This window comes from Rattus norvegicus, chromosome 1 (genome assembly GCF_021556685.1).
Source record: "Rattus norvegicus strain SHRSP/BbbUtx chromosome 1, alternate assembly SHRSP_T2T, whole genome shotgun sequence".
In the NCBI taxonomy this organism is placed as follows: Eukaryota; Metazoa; Chordata; class Mammalia; order Rodentia; family Muridae; genus Rattus; species Rattus norvegicus.
In genome coordinates, this window is record NC_141534.1 from 87,068,242 (window position 1) to 87,085,138 (window position 16,897).

General features: G+C 40.0%; 1 pseudogene; it reads right to left on the reverse strand.

Moving 5' to 3' along the window:
- Positions 1 to 16,897, reverse strand: part of Ncl-ps2 (nucleolin, pseudogene 2) — a 425,843-nt pseudogene that overhangs the window by 228,115 nt on the left and 180,831 nt on the right.

Here is a 16,897-nt window from a genome sequence, read left to right on the forward strand (position 1 = left end):
GAACTTCATATGGTCTGTGAATTTTATCTTGGGTGTTCCAAGCTTATCAGTGAGTGCATACTATGTGTGTTCTTTTGTGACTGGGTTACCTCACCTAGAATGATATTCTCTAGATCCGTCTATTTGCTTAAGAATTTCATGAAGTCATTGTTTTCAATAGTTGAGTAATACTCCATTGTGTAAATGTAGCACATTTTTTATATCCATTCTTCTGCTGAAGGACATCTGGGTTCATCCCAGCTTCTGGCTATTATAAATAAGGCTACTATGAACATAGTGGAACATATGTTCTTGTTATATGTTAGAACATCTTTTGGGTACATGCCCAGGAGTGGTATAGCAGGTTCCTCAGGTAGTACTATGTCCAGTTTTGTGAGGAAATGGCAGATTGATTTCAACAGTGGTTGTACTAGCTTGCAATCACACCAACAATGGAAGAGTGTTCTTCTTTCTCCACATCTTTGCCAGCATCTGTTTTCACCTGAGTTTTTGATGTTAGCCACTTTCACTGGTGGGAGGTGGAATCTCAGGGTCATTTTGATTTGCATTTCCCTGATGACTAAGGATGTTGAACATTTCTTTAGGTGCTTCTCAGCCTTTCGATATTCCTCAGTTGAGAATTCTTTATCTCTTTATCCCATTTTTAATAGGATTATATGGCTCTACGGACTCTATCTTCTTCAGTGCTTTATATTTTAGCCCTCTATCAGATGTAGGATTGGTAAAGATCTTTTCCCAATCTGTTGGTTGCCATTTTGTCCTATTGACAGTGTCATTTGCCTTACAGAAGCTTTGCATTTACATGAGGTCACATTTGTTGATTATTGATTTTAGAGCATAAGCCACTGGTGTTATGTTCAAGAAAATTTCCCCTGTGCCTATGTGTTCTAGGCTCTTCCCCAGTTTACCTTCTATTAGTTTCAGTGTATCTGGTTTTATGTGGATATCTTTAATACACTTGGACTTGAGCATTGTAGAAGGAGGTAATAATTGGTTGATATGCATTCTTCTCCATGCTGACCTCCAGTTGAACCAGCACTAAAATGTGGTCCTTAATGGAGGAGTTAGAGAAAAAAACCATAGGAGCTGAAGGGGTTACCTTCAGGAACAACCCTCTAGGAGAAAAACAATATCAACAAACCAGACACCACAGAGCCCCCAGGGACTAAACTACCAACCAAAAAGCACAGAAGGAGCAAGACATGGCTCCCGCTGCATATATAGCAGACAATGGCTTTGTTGGGCATCAATGATAGTAGAGACCCTTTGTCCTGTAAAGGCTCGATGTCCCAGTGTAGGGGATTGCCAGGGCAGGGTCCTGGGAGTAGATGGGTGGGTGGGTGGGTGAGCATCCTCACTGAAGCAAGGGGATGGTGGATGGGATAGGTGGTTGCTGAAGGGGTAACCAGGAATGGGGAAAACATTTTACATTTAATTAAAGAAAATATCCAATAAAACCAAAAATAAATTAAGAAAGTAAAGAAAATGCTGTGTGTTTTCCACTGGATGGTATCAGCTCCTTTGTCAAAGATCAAGTGACCATAGGTGTGTGGGTTCATTTCTGGATCTTCAATTCTATTTCATTGATCTACCTGCCTGTCTCTGTACTGATACCATTATGATTGTTCTGCAATACAGCTTGATCTCAGGGATAGTGATTTCCTCAGAAGTTCTTTTATTGTTGAGAATAGTTTTGCTATCCTGGGTTTTTGTTATTTGTTATTCCAAATGAGTTTGAAAATTGCTCTTCCTATATCTATGAAGAACTGAGTTGAATTTTGGTGGTGACTGCAATGATTCTGTAGATAGTTTTTTGGCAAGACTTACACTTTTACTATATTAATCCTGGCAATCCATGAGCATGGGGGAGCTTTCTATATTTTGAGATCTTTGATTTCTTCTTTTAGAAACTTGAAGTTCTTGTCATACAGATCTTTCCATTGCTGGGTTACCGTCACACAAAGGTGTTTTATATTATTTGTGAAGGATGTCATTTGTCTAATTTCTTTCACAACCTGTTTATCTTTTGAGTAGAGCAAGGCTACTGATTCGTTAGAATTAATTATATATCCAAAGACTTTGCTGAAGTTGTTTCTCACATTTAGGATTTCTCTGGTAGAATTTTAGGGTCACTTATGTACAGTATCATATCATCAGCAAATAGTTATATTTTGACTTCTTCCTTTTCTTAATATTTTGTATTTCTTGGATATTTTATGTATTTACATTTCAAATGTTATTCCCTTTTCCCCCTTTCCCCTATCCCCTCTTCCCTCTTCCTGCTTCTATGAAGATGCTTTAACTCCCACACACTCTCACCTCAATGACCTGGCATTGGGGAAAGGAGCCATTACAGGGGCAAAGGCTTCTCCTTCTAATCATGCTGGACAATGCTGTCCTCTGCTACATATGCAGCTGGTGCCATGGTTTCCTCCATCTGCACTCATTGGTTTGTGGTTTAGTCCTTGGGAGCTCTCCAATTTGAATACCTTTGATCTTCTTTTGTTGTCTACTTGCTCTCACTAAGACTTTGAGTACTATATCGAATATGTCGGAAGAGAGTGGGAGGCTTTGCCTAGTCCCTGATTTTAAATACTTTGTGCAGCATGAAAAGAACACAATTCAGGGATCTATCTGGCCACTCTTCTACCAATGTATTAAGTCATAGGACTCTGGAACAAGAAACTTTCCTGGGTTTCTACAACACATTCCTCAACTCTGGCATAAGAAGATAGATTAAGGTATCTTTATACACATGATTCCCCATGTGATGTGGATGATTTTCTTCCTGGGAACACCTTGAATTTCTTTGTTTACACTTAGTGCCATTGATATGAAGTGTTTCTTTTAATGTATATATTCAATTGCAAGGCTAGGTGCTTAGTTTTGTAGTCTGGAGAGAGGGAAAGATGATGGAGAGAAGAAAGTGGAGGGGCAGATGGAGAATCAGAGTCTGCAGTAGAGGAAGTTGAAGGAGGGGAATGGAGAGAAGAAGGGGAAGTAGAACAGGGGGTGAAAATATAGGAGGCATTGAAGGGATTAGAGGAAGAAGGTGGTAGAAGACAATATGAACTGGAGTTAGAAATGGAGTGAGTGGAGCAGATGGTGAGGAAGAAGAGATGGAAATGGATGAGGTGGGGGAGAAAAAGCATTAGAGGAAGAAGAGAGGAAGGAAGAAGGAAGAGAGGAAGGCAAGCAGTCATTTTCAATACAAAAATATAAGAAATAGTACCAGACTGAGTCTAGTTGTGGAAAGAAAAGAGTGGGAAGAGGAGGGAGGAGGGAAGAGATTATGTAACAAGGAGGAGACAGAAGGTATAATTGGATCCCAGGCCTGTAAGATCTTCAGAGTGAGCTACATTTGCCAACCTGACAGGAGGAACATGACCCTGCATGTCGGTTTTCTATTGGTTTCAATCTGCCTGTTTCACAGCCTTTTCAGTTTTCAAGAAGAAGGTAAGGGAGTGAAGTGAGTGTGTCTTGTGGTGGATTTTTGATGAAGCAGCCTGGTATATCATTGTCATACATAACAAACTCTGAGATGTCCTGGAGGGGAGAGGCCATTCTGATTTCGTGTGTTCTAATAAATGAAAAGGAAAGGCAAGTTCTCTACAAAACATGATCTTACAAAAGGCTCAAACCTAGCAAGAAAAAAACTAACAGGAGAGAAAGAATGAGAATGATAATTGGGGTATTCTTGTGGCAGAAATCACATGACAGAACAAGTATTCTCTTCATTTTGATATGTTTGAAATGGCTACATAAGGTGAAAAGGAGACTGAGTTTTGTAAAGTCTATTCTACTCCCTTATTTAAATTGTGTTGTCCTGAGTGACTCTGAAATGGCTATTTACTGAAGGATTGCTTTCCAGTTCCTGTCTTAGTGTTGTGAGGACTGTTCAGAGCTCTGCAAACTATGCTTTATGGAGTGGCTAAGAGTCACTTAAGTACTCCTCAGCACATCTTTGCATCTAAAAATAATTAAAAGAGTGGATAAATCTTTAAAAGTGAAAGAGAAAAAAGGAAGATGCTCTTTGTATAACCACGTTTATATCAACTGGAATTCCTATTTTATTATTATTGAAAGGCAGCACTTTTTTCCGTAGCTATATATTTTTATTTGAAAAACTTAAATTATATTTATTTGTGTATGTGCATGTACACTTCTATATCATAGTGCGCATATAGAGATCAAAGGAAAACTTGCAGGAGTCTGTTCTCTCCTTCCACTATATAGATTCTGGGGGACTACACTCAGGCCATCAGCTTTGTCAGCAAGCACCTCTATCCCCTGAGCCATGCTGTTGGCTCGGTTCTCTCTTTTATCATGTACACACAGTACATAATCCAATAAACTACTTAAGATGTTCCTAAGACTTTTTTCATGTTATCCTGAACTTAAAATGATGCAGTGATGTTTTGTTTTTAGTCATCCAATTATTGCTTATTTATGATCCTCCTTTAGACAGCTTACAAACATTTGCTTTTGGAGGATACCACAAAGGATACCATCATTGCCTTTTTTCCCAAAAGACTTATTTTATATGTATGAGTGTTTTGGCTTCAGGATTATACATATACCATGTGCATGCCTGGTGACCATGAAGAGTGGAAGATATGCCCTGGAACTGGCATTACAGATGGTTGTGAGTTGCCATGTGGATCCTGAAAACTGAATTCAAGTCCCCTGCAAAAGCAGTGAGGGCTCTTAAACACAGAGCCATCCCCAGGTGTCACCTCAGTTTTTGTATCATGTTGTCTTTTTGGGGGAGTTGTATCTCATCATAGTGGTGATCAGAAGACAACTTGTGAGATCCCAATCTCTTCTTTCCACTATGTGGGTTCTAGGGATCTGATTTGTGTCCTCAGACTTGGCTTGGTCGGAAGTGCCTACAGGCCTTTTGTTTGAGCCACTGAAGTGCATACTGAAGGCTTGTGGTGCTAACTCTAGTCAGTGTGGGCTGTAAAGATCATATTAGTGTAATAGCCAGTCTAAAGATGAAAGAATATGATCAGAAGTTAGAAGCATTATGCTTTCAGAGAAATCCAATAATGAAAATCATCAAATCGTAGCACTTTGGCAGTGATATCATGGTAGGATTTGGAGTGAAAAATTAAACATCACAAATATCTTTAGTCAATGATTGAATAGGCAAGTGGGAAGACAGAAGAAACAGGATTTGATACCGAAACCATTATGATTATAGTCTGAAGATGGAGAAGTAAGAGTTGGAAACACTTCACAGAGGGCTGGTTTGAGTGATCTATTTCCAGGGCTGAAATTATTATTTTAGGAATAAACTATATAATCAATAGCTTGCAAATGGTAACCCCTCCTGTAAACTATTTCTTCTACTTTTGTTTAGAATTGTAATTATTTTTAAGAATTTCATACATACATACAGTAAAAATAATTTTACTCTTTGATTTACACCTACATGTCCTATTCACAAATCTTTTTTAAAACGTATTATTTTTTCTGAAAATTTTTTAGGAATTTTATGTCATGTACCACATCACACCTATTTCCCAGTCCTCCCCTGTATACCCTCCCTCTTGTGACCCCACTAAAATAACCAAGTCCAATTTGTGTTATTTCTATACTCACTGGAACATGGTCAATCTCTCTTAGCCTGCCCCTTAAATAGAACTGAATTGTTTCTCTCTCACACTCCATACCAGAAGCCATCAATTGTGGAGAACTAACACCAGCATTCTTATCACACTTTAATAGTTCTCTTCAATGGCTCAATATTAGGCTGCTACTATTTTGGGGAGGAGGTGGTGGTTGGGGATATGGTAAAGGTTGTCATAGAAGCCTTTCATGTCCCTCTTTCTCAACTATGCATTAACAGTCATTGATATAACTGCAGAAGTAGCTTTTTTTTTTTTTTGGTTCTTTTTTTTTTTTTTCGGAGCTGGGGACCGAACCCAGGGCCTTGCGCTTCCTAGGTAAGCGCTCTACCACTGAGCTAAATCCCCAGCCCCCAGAAGTAGCTTTTTTGGTCTTTACAGTCAGCTGGAACATGGACCATGGGCTTCCACATAGCTTCTAGTGACTGTACGGACAATGAACATGGCCTTAGAGTGCAATAAGCCCAAAGACATATACAAGGCCCTTAAAGGCAACCTGAACTTCAGAAATCACCATGGTTTCAGATGGTCATGAAAACTATTCACATCAACATGGCCCCCAGTGGCAGCAAGGTTCATGAACATAAACATGGATTTGGTGGCAGTTCAGATCATGGACATCCTCATGCTCTTTGGTGGCAACATTGACCACAAACAGACCCAGGATACAGTAGGACCTCTGACCCAGACATGGTCCTTGGTAGCAGCATGAATCAAATATCACCATGGCTTCAGATGACAGCCCAGGCCACCCACAACAATATGGTCCCCTGTAGTAGGATGGTCCACAGGTATCAACATGGACCCAGGCTACAACACTGACCACAAGCATTCACATGGTTTTTGGTAGTAACATAGATCATGGATATCAACATAGACGCTGGCTTTGGTAGGACCATGGGCCCAGGAATACTGCTCAGTGTCAGTATGGATCAGAAAATCACCATGGCCTCACGTGGCAGCACAGGCCATTCAGATAAAATATGTCTCCCTGATGAAGCACAGTTCCCAAACATCAGCATGGCTTTGGATGGAAATGGACATCTGAAGCACTTTGGTGTTATTGCAGGCTATGGACATCAACACAAACTCCATATCTTCAAGACCAAAAGTCCAGCCATGGCCCTTGAGGACAACAGTAGCACAGACATCACTATTGCCTTAGGTGGCAGTTCAGATTATTCAGATCCATGTGACCCCAACAATAGTATGGCCCATGGAATTCAATATGGTTTCAGGAGGTAGTACAGACCATAGTCATCTGCATGGCCTTTTGTGGTAACATGGACAACAGACATCAACAGAGGCCCTCAATACAGTAGGACCATAGATACAGTATGACATAGAACATAGCCTTTGGAGGTAGCACAGATACAGACATTACCATGGTGTTAGGTGGCAGTGCAGTCCACTCACATCAGCCTGGTTCTCAGTGCTGCTGCATCTCGTCACGTCTCCAGATCTGTCTATTTCCACAGTGCAAGAAGCAGATTTTTCTCCTTTTTTTCTATCTTTCCAATCTCTCAATCACGTATTTGCTCTTCATAATTGTGCCCACGACTTGTCCATGAAAGCAAGGAGGCCTGAGTGTCTTCTAATGCCTGTGATCCCAAACATTTTTTGTGTTTATTTTATTGGATATTTTATGTATTTACATTTCAAAGGTTATCCCCCCTCCCATTCCCCTACTCCAGTTTCTTTTTTCCCCCTCCACCTTTATTAAATTGGGTATTTCTTATTTACATTTCAATTGTTATTCCCTTTCCTGATTTCCAGGCCAACATCCCCCTAACCCCTCCCTCTCCCCTTCTATATAGGTGTTCCCATCCTGACCCTCCACCCATTGCCGCCCTCCTCCCAACAATCCCGTTCACTGGGGGTTCAGTCTTGGCAGGACCAAGGGCTTTCCCTTCCACTGGTGCTCTTACTAGGCTATTCACTGCTACCTATGCAGTTGGAGCCCAGGGTCAGTCCATGTATAGAATTTGGGTAGTGGCTTAGCCCCTGGAAGCTCTGGTTGGTTGGCACTGTTGTTCATATGGGGTTTCGAGCCCCTTCAAGCTCTGCAAGTCCTTTCTCTGATTCCTTCAACGGGGTTCCCGTTCTCAGTTAAGTGGTTTGCTGCTGGCATTTGCCTATGTATTTGCTGTATTCTGGCTGTGTCTCTCAGGAGAGATCTACATCCGGTTCCTGTCGGCCTGCACTTCTTTTCTTCATCCATCTTATCTAGTTTGGTGGCTGTATATGTATGGGCCACATATGGGGCAGGCTCTGAATGGGCATTCCTTCAGCCTCTGTTCTAAACTTTGCCTCCCTATTCCCTCCCAAGGGTATTCCTGTTCCCATTTTAAAGAAGGAATGAAGCATTCACATTTTGGTCATCCTTCTTGAGTTTCATGTGTTCTGTGCATTTAGGGTAATTAGAGCATTTGGGCTAATATCCACTTATCATTGAGTGCATACCATGTGTGTTTTTCTGTGATTGGGTTACCTCACTCAGGATAATATTTTCCAGTTCCATCCATTTGCCTATGAATTTTATAAAGTCATCGTTTTTGACAGTGGAGTAGTACTCCATTGTGTAGATGTACCACATTTTCTGTATCCATTCCTCTGTTGAAGGACATCTGGGTTCTTTCCAGCTTCTGGCTATTATAAATAAGGCTGCCATGAGCATAGTGGAGTATGTCCTACCCCTGTTTCTAAGAAGATGTTACCACTCGCACCCACCGAATCCCAACTCAATGCCCTGGCATTCCCCTACACTGGTGAAACTAGCCTTCAGAGGACCAAGGGCTTCTCCTACTGATGCCAGACAATGCTAATCCTCTGCTACATATGTGGCTGGAGCCGTGGGTTCCTCCATGTGTACTCATTGGTTGGTGGTTTAGTCTCCGGGAGCTCTAAGAGGGTCAGCTTTGTTGATATTGTTGTTCTTCCTATGGGGTTGCAAACCACTTCAACTCTTTCAGTCCTTTCTCTATCTCCACCACTACAGTCTCCATGCTCTGCCCGATGATTAGATGCAAGCATCCTCATCTGTATCTGTAAGGCTCTTGCAGAGCCTCTCAGGAGACATTCATATCAGGCTCCTGTCACCAAGTACTTCTTAGCACCAGCAATAGTTATTGATTTTGGTGGCTGTCTATGGGATGGATCCCCAGGTGGGGCAGTCTCTGGATGACCTTTTATTCAGTCACTGCTCCACTCTTTGTCCCTGTATTTTCTCCAATGTGTGTTTTGTTCTCCCTTCTAAGAAGGACTGAAGCATTCACATTTTGGTCTTAGACAGTGAGTGGAGCAAACGCGGGGTTCTACCTCTGGGCTGAGGAGTGAGAGCACTCCTGGCAGACCAGCTTTCTGAGAGCAGGTTTTATGTCTGGAGTGCTGTGGAACAGCCCCAGTTCTAGGCGCATGTCGAGACTGGAAGCCCAATTTTAAAAAAAAAATTCATTAAGTCTAGTTTATGGAACACATTTGAGCATGGGTATAGGCAATTCGGACCTGGAAGCCATGGACTCCTATCAGTAGCTATACCCTCAAAAAAGAATAATGCTCTCTCACAGATGCTTCTGGCTGTCAATAGCTTCCCAGTAAGACATGTGCCTAGAGTTCACCTACCACGTCTCCCCTGTCTATGCTGGAGCTTTGGTTATATTGATCATTTGCAAGATATCTACAGCTGCTACGAGTGTGATAGCCAAACCATACCATGTCCAGAGAACATCATTTCACACTTCTCCCTACACTTTGGCTCTTCTATTCTTTCTGTTTCTTTTTCTGCATTGTTTCTGAAGCTCCATTGAGAGGGGCTTGATATAGATATCCCATTTAGGGCTGAGCACTTAATAGCTATGTTTTCTTGTTTCAAAGCTCTCATTACTCGTATTTTGATGTTAATCCTAGCGAGCACCTCCAAACTTACTCTTCTTGAAAGATATTTCTCTTTTTAATTTCTGTAACTTTGGATCACCATATAGTAGAGTTGGTTGGTAGGCAATGGACACTAGTAGAGGTTTCTGTGTTGCTTTGTTTGTTTTATGCACTTGTGGAAAGTGTTATGGCTTCCTCTTCTCCTGAGCCTATAAGAATATTGTGTTTTCTGTGACTCGTTGCAGAGGAATATCTCCATGCAGTTAATCTAGGAGGCTGATGAAACACAGTGTTGCACATGGATTGCTGACATCATCCTATATTGCCTATGTGTCAATAGGATCAAGGGTGAGACTGGACAATCAGCACCAAGGTGACTAGGTGGAGTCAAAACCTGTTACACTTTGGGTTCTAGCAATCTTCTGGAGACAGGAAACCCATTTCAGGTCCAGCAAAGTATGTCTACTCACTGGGAACTATGGTTAGAGCCACAGGCCCAGTATAACATCTGAAACCACAGTTGTATAGAGTTAAGTTTCTTCAGCAACAATTGGAATGGGATGAATACTCTCACAATGACCCAAGAGACCAAAACTCAATTTAAAAAAACACACTCTTCTCTCTCTCTCTCTCTCTCTCTCTCTCTCTCTCTCTCTCTCTCTCTCTCTCTCTCTCTCTCTCTCTCTCTCAATATATTCCAGCTGAAGTTTCCCTTCCCTCCACTCCTCTTGGTTCCCCAGCACCCCTGGAACCTCCACTCCTCCTCCATTTTCATTCAGAAAAAGAGCAGGTCTCCAGGGATATCAATTGAAAATGGCATAACAAGATACAAAAATCTAGGCACAAACCCTCATATCAAGGTTAAGTGATGTAGCCCTGAAGGAGGAAAAGGTCCCCTGAACAGGTGAAACAATCTGATAGTCCCCACTCCCATTAGGAGTCCCATAAAAACACCAAGCCAACAACCATAACACATATGAACAGGACCTACCTTAGACTCATGCAGGTTTCATGATTGCCACTTTAGTCTCTATGAAAAGCTCCACTTATTTATTAGACCCTGAGCACTAGAGCCAAAGCTAATCCATGCACTAACCTCTAAGGACACTGAGCTAGATTCATAGTCACTCAGGGTACTCTCTTGTCTTGTAGAAGCCATGATACTTTAATACTTAATTTTAAAGTAGTTAAAAATTTTGGGTGACTTGAACTTGCACGGGTCTTGTGCATGCTGTTACAACCACTGTGAGTTCAAATGTACAATATAGGAATAAAAAATTTTGCATAAATTTAGCGAGATATTTTTGTCTCTAATTCTAAATGTTAAAAAAATAGTGAAATAAATATTTGTTCCTATTTGTATTTTCAGAATATTATGCAGCAACTATAGGTGAATTTGCTTTTTAAAAACCTTTTATTAGAGGTTGTAAAAATGTTCTAGTAAGTGATATCAATGGATATTTCATATTTTTAAAGGATAAAATATCATTTTATGTATATATACTATACAATGAAAAGTAAGCTCCTTTAAAATAGGTAAGGGTTTTTTTTTATGGTTTGAATTTGCATGGGTCTTGTGCATGTTGTCACAGTAGCTGTGAGTTCAAATATGTAACAGTCCTACGATGTATGGAAAACACTCTATATTTGTCGAGTGCATCTCCCTCTGACAATATTTTTTAAATTCATTAATCATTTTGTTTGTTTATGTTTCATATATTATCCCAATTCCCTGTCTTCCCTCCATATTTCCCATCCTCCTCCTCTTTGACTCTAAGAGAATGCTCCCCTACCCATCCGCCAACCTACTCCCATCTCATCCCTCTAACATCCCCCCTTTCTGTGGCATCAAACTCCACAGGACCAAGTGCATGCCCTCCCACTGATGCAGTCCTCTGTTACATATGTAGTGGAAGCCATGAACAGGCCCATATAATCTTTGGTTGTTGGTTTAGTGCCTGGGAGCTCTGAGGGGTCGAGTTAGTTGATATTGTTATTCTTCCTATGGGGTTGCAATCCCCCCTTCAGCTCCTTCATCCCTTCCCCTAACTCTTCCATTGAGGTCCCCAGGCTCAGTGAATGATGGGATGAGAATATCTGCATCTTTCTTAGTTAGGTGCTGCCAGAGCCCCTCAGAGGACAGCCATACCACACTCCTGTCTGCAAGCACATCTTGGCATCAGCAATAGTGAGTGTTGGGGTTTGGTGTCTACAGATGGATAGATCTCAAGATTCCTTCAGTCTCTGCTCCATTTTTGTTTCTGCATTTTCTTTAGACAAGGACAAATCTGGGTTAGAAATTTTTTGATGGGTGGGTGGCCCCATCCCTCCACTGGGGGACATGTCTATCTACTGAAAGTGATCCATTTAGGTTCTCTTTCCCCAGTGTTGGGTATTTCAGTTAATGTCATTCACATTGGGTTCTGGAGATGTCTCACATCTCTGGTGTCTGGAACTTTCTAGTAGTTCTCCACCTTCCCCACACTCCACTGTTACTTATTTCTATTTATTCTCCTGGCCCTCTAAACTTCTATCCTGTCTCTACAAATTCATGGTCTGCTTCCCTTTTTCCCTCCCCCTGCCCTCTTCCACCTAGGTCCCTCACCCTGACTCCCATGATTATTTAGTTACCCTTTCTAAATGGGTTGGAACATCCACACTTTGGTGTTCCTTCTTGCTAAACTTCATATGGTCTATGAGTTGTATCATGGGTGTTCTGAGATATAGGACTAATATTCACTTATCAATGAGTACATACCACGTATGTCATTTTGGGTATGGGTTAACGTCACTCAGCATGATATTTTTTAGTTTCATCTATTTGCCTACAAAGTTCATGAAATTGTCATTTTTAATAGGTGAGTATTATCTCATTCTATAAAGTTTCACATTTTCTGTATCAATTTTTCCATTGAGGGACATCTGGTTTGATTCCACATTCTGGCTGTTATACATAAGGCTGCTATGAGCGTAGTGGAGCATGTGTCCTGCAGCATCTTTTGGCTGAATGTCCAGTAGTGGTATACCTCTGTCTTCAGAAAGAAATACTGCTAATTTTCCAAGTGGTTTTACTAGCTTGCCATCCTACCTAAAATGAAGGAGTATTCCTCTTTCTCCATATTCTTGTCAGGATCTACTGTTACCTGAGTTTTTGATCTTAGCCATTCTGACTGTTGGGATGTGGAATTTCAGGGTTGTTTTGATTTGTATTTCCCTGATGACTAAGGATGTTGAACATTTCTTTAGGTGCTTCTCAGCCATTCAGTATTCCTCAGTTGAGAAATCTTTGTTTATATCTTGTACGCCATTTTTAATTGGGTTATTTAGTTTTCTAGAGTGTAACTTCTTGAGTTCTCTGTATATTTTGGATATTAACCCTCTATCAGATCTAGGCTTGCTAAAAACCTTTTCCCAAGCAACAGGTTGCCATTTTGTCCTTTTGACAGTGTCCTTTGCCTGACAGAAGCTTTCCAGTTTCATTGGGTCCCATTTGTCTATTGTTGATCTTAAAGCCTGCTATATTGGTGTTCTGTTCAAGAAAATTTCTCTTGTGCTGATGTGTTTAAGGCTTTCCCACACTTTTTCTTTCTTTTGTTTTTAAAATTGGATACTTCTTTATTTACATTTGAAATGGAATTCCCTTTCCCAGTTTCCTGTCCATAAGTCCCCTATTCCCTCCACTCCCCTTCTTCTATAAGGGTGTTCCCCTCCTGATCCATCCCACTTACTCCCCCCCCCCATATTCCCTTACACCACGGTCCAACCTTGACAGGACCAAGGGCTTCTCTTCCATTGGTGCCCAACAAGGCCATCTTCTGCTACATATGCAGTTGGAGCCATGGGTCAGTCCATGTATCATCTTTGAGTAGTGGTTTAGTCCCTGGAAGCTCTGGTTGATTGACAATGTTGTTGTTATGGGGTTGAAAGCCCCTTCCACAATTTCAATCCTTTCTATAATTCTAAAATGGGTGTCCCATTCTCAGTTCAGTGGTTTGCTGCCAGCATTCACCTCTGTATTTGACATGCTCTGGTTGTGTCTCCCAGGAGAGATCTATATCCAGTTTCTGTCAGCTTGCACTCCTTAGTTTCATCAATCTTATCTAGTTTTGGTGGCTGTATATATATGGGCCACAAGTGGGGCAGGCTCTGAATGGCCATTTCTTCAGTCTCTGTTCTAAACTTTGCCTCCATATCCCCCTTTTAAGGAGTGAGGCATCCTCATTTCCATCATCCTTCTTGAGCCTCATGTGGTCTGTAGACTGCATCTTGAGTAGCTAGAGCATTTAGGCTAATATCCACTTATCAATGAGTGCATACCATGTGTGTTTTTTCTGTGATTGTGTTACCTCACTCATGATGATATGTTCTAGTTCAATTCATTTGACTCTGAATTTCATGAAGTCATTATTTTTGATAGCTGAGTAGTATTCCACTGTGTAGATGTACCACATTTTCTGTATCCATTCCTCTGTTGAAGGGCATCTGGGTTCTTTCCAACTTTGGTTATTATAAGTAAGGCTGCTATGAACATAGTAGAGCATGTGTCTTTATTGTATGTATGAGCATCTTTCGGGTGTATGCCCAGGAGAGGTATAGCTGGGTCCTCAGGTAGCGTAGTGTCCAATTTTCTGAGGAACCTCCAGACTGATTTCCAGAGTGGTTATACCAGATTGCAATCCCCCCAACAATGGAGGAGTGTTCCTCTTTCTCCACATCCTCACTAGCATCTGCCGTCACCTGAGTGTTTTATCTTTGCTATTCTGACTTGTGTGAGGTAGAATCTCAAGGTTGTTTTGCTTTTCCTTTCCCTGATGAGTAAGGATGTTGAACATTTCTTTAGGTATTTCTCAGCTATTCCCCCACTTTTTCTACTATTAGATTCATTGTATCTGGTTTCATGTGGAGATTCTTGATCCACATGTACTTGATCTTTGTCCAAAGAGATAAAATGGATTAATTTGTATTTTTCTACATGCAGAATCTCAGTTACATCAGCACCATTTGTTGAAGATGTTGTCTTTTACCCCACTCTATGTTTTTGGCTTCTTCGTCAAAGATCAAGTGATCATAGGTGTGTGGGTTCATTTCTGGGTCTTCAATTCTATTTCATTCATCTGCCTGCCTGTCTTTGTACCAACATCATTCAGTTTTTATCAATATTGCTGTTTAGTACAGCTTGAGATCAGAGATGGTGATTCCCTTAGTTCTTTTATTGTTGCAGATTATTTTAGTTATCCTGGACTTTTTGTTATTCCATATGATGTTGAGAAATGTTCTTTCTATCTCTTTGAAGAATTGAGTTGGAATTTTTACAGGAATTGCATTGAGTCTGAAGTTTGATTTTCGTAAGATGTCCATTTTTACTACTCTAGTCCTGCCAATCTGTCAGCATGGGAGATCAAACTTCTGAGGTCTTCTTCAAACTCTTTTTTCAGAGACTTGAATTTCTTGCCATACAGGTCTTTCACTTGCTTGTTTAGAGTTATGCCAAGATATTTTATATTATTTGTAACTATTACAAAGGGTGTTGTTTCCCTAATTTCTTTCTCAGCTCATTTATCCTTTGTGTAGAAGAAGGTTACTTATTTGTTTGAGTTTATTTTGTATACAGCTAATTTGCTGACATTGTTAATCAGCTGTAGGAGTTCCCTGGTAACATTTTGGGATTTGCTTATGTATACTATCATATCACCTGAAAATAGTGATGTTTTGACATCTTCCTTTCCAATTTGTATCCCCTTGATCTCCTTTTGTTTTCTAATTGCTCTAGCTAGAACTTTTGAGTACTATATTAAATAGGGAAAGAGAGAATGGGCAGCCTTGTCCCTGATTTTAGAGGGTTTGCTTCAAATTTCTCTCCATTTAATTTGACTGTGGCTGTTGGTTTGCTGGATATTGCTTTTATTGTGTTTATGTATGGGTCTTGAATTCCTGTTCTTTCCAAGACTTGTAATATGAAGAGGTGTAGTATTTTGTCAAAGGCTTTTTGAACATCTAATGAAATGATTGTATGATTTTGTTCCTTGAGTTTGTTTATATAGTGATTTACATTGATCAATTTCTATATATTTAATCATTCCTGCATCCCTTGGATGAAACTTACTTGATCATGGTAAATTATCATTTTGTTTTGTTTTTGGATTTGATTTGTGAGAATTTTATTGTGTATTTTGCATTCATATTCCTAAGCAAGATTTGTCCGAAGATCTTTTTTGTTGAGTCTTCATCTGGTTGAGTTATCAGCCTAACTGTGGCTTCATAAAATGAATTATGCAGTATTCATTCTGTTTCTATTTTGTGGAATAGTTTGAAGAGTATTGATATTAGGGCTTCTTTGAAGGTCTGATAGATTTCTGCAAAAAAAACATCTGGCTCTGGGCATTTGGGAGGTGGGGAGAGACTTTTAATGATTGCTAATATTTCCTTAGGGGTTATAAGACTGTTTAGATAGTTTATCTGGTATTAACTCAACTTCAGTATAGGGAATACGTATATAAGAATTCCATTTCGTTTAGATTTTCCAGTTTTGTTGAGCATAGGCTTTTGTAATAAGATCTGATTTTTTTCAATTTTCTCAGTTTCTATTGTTATGTCTACCTTTTCATTTTTGATTTCATTAATTTGGATACTCTCTCTGTGCCCTTTATTTCTTCTGGCTAAGAGTTTATTGTGTTGATTTTATTAAAGAACCAGCTCTTGGTACTGTTGATTCTTTCTATACTTCTCCTTGTTTCTAATTGGTTGATTTCAGTCCTGAGTTTGATTATGTCCTGTTGTATACTCCTCCTGGGTGTATTTGCTTCTTTTGTTCTAGAACTTTCAGATGTTCTGTTAAGTTGTTAATGTATGTTCTTTCCACTTTTTTTTTATTAAGGTACTCCATGCTATGAATTTTCCCCTTTGCACTGCTTTCACTGTGACTCATCAGTTTATGTATGCTCTGCCTTCATTTTCATCAAATTCTAAAGTCATTAATTTCTTTCCTTATTTCTTACCTGACCAAGTTATCACCAAGTAGAGAGTTATTCACTTTCCATGGGTATGTGGACTTCCTGTTGTTTTGTTGTTATTGAAGATGGTTCTTATTCTGTGGAGGTCTGATAGAATGTATGGGATTATTTTAATTTTCTTGTGTCTTTTGAGGCTTGTTTTCTGTCCCATTATATGGTTAGTTTTGGAGACAGTATCATGAGGTGTTGAGAAGAAGACATATTCTTTTGTTTTAGGTTGAAATGCTCTTTAGATATCTGTTAAATCCATTTGATTCATAACTCCTGTTAGTTTCTGTGTATCTCTGTTTAGTTTCAGTTTCCATGATCTTTCTCTTGTTGAGAGTGGGGTGTTGAAGTCTCCCACTATCATTGTGGGGGATTCAATGTGTGTTTTGAAGT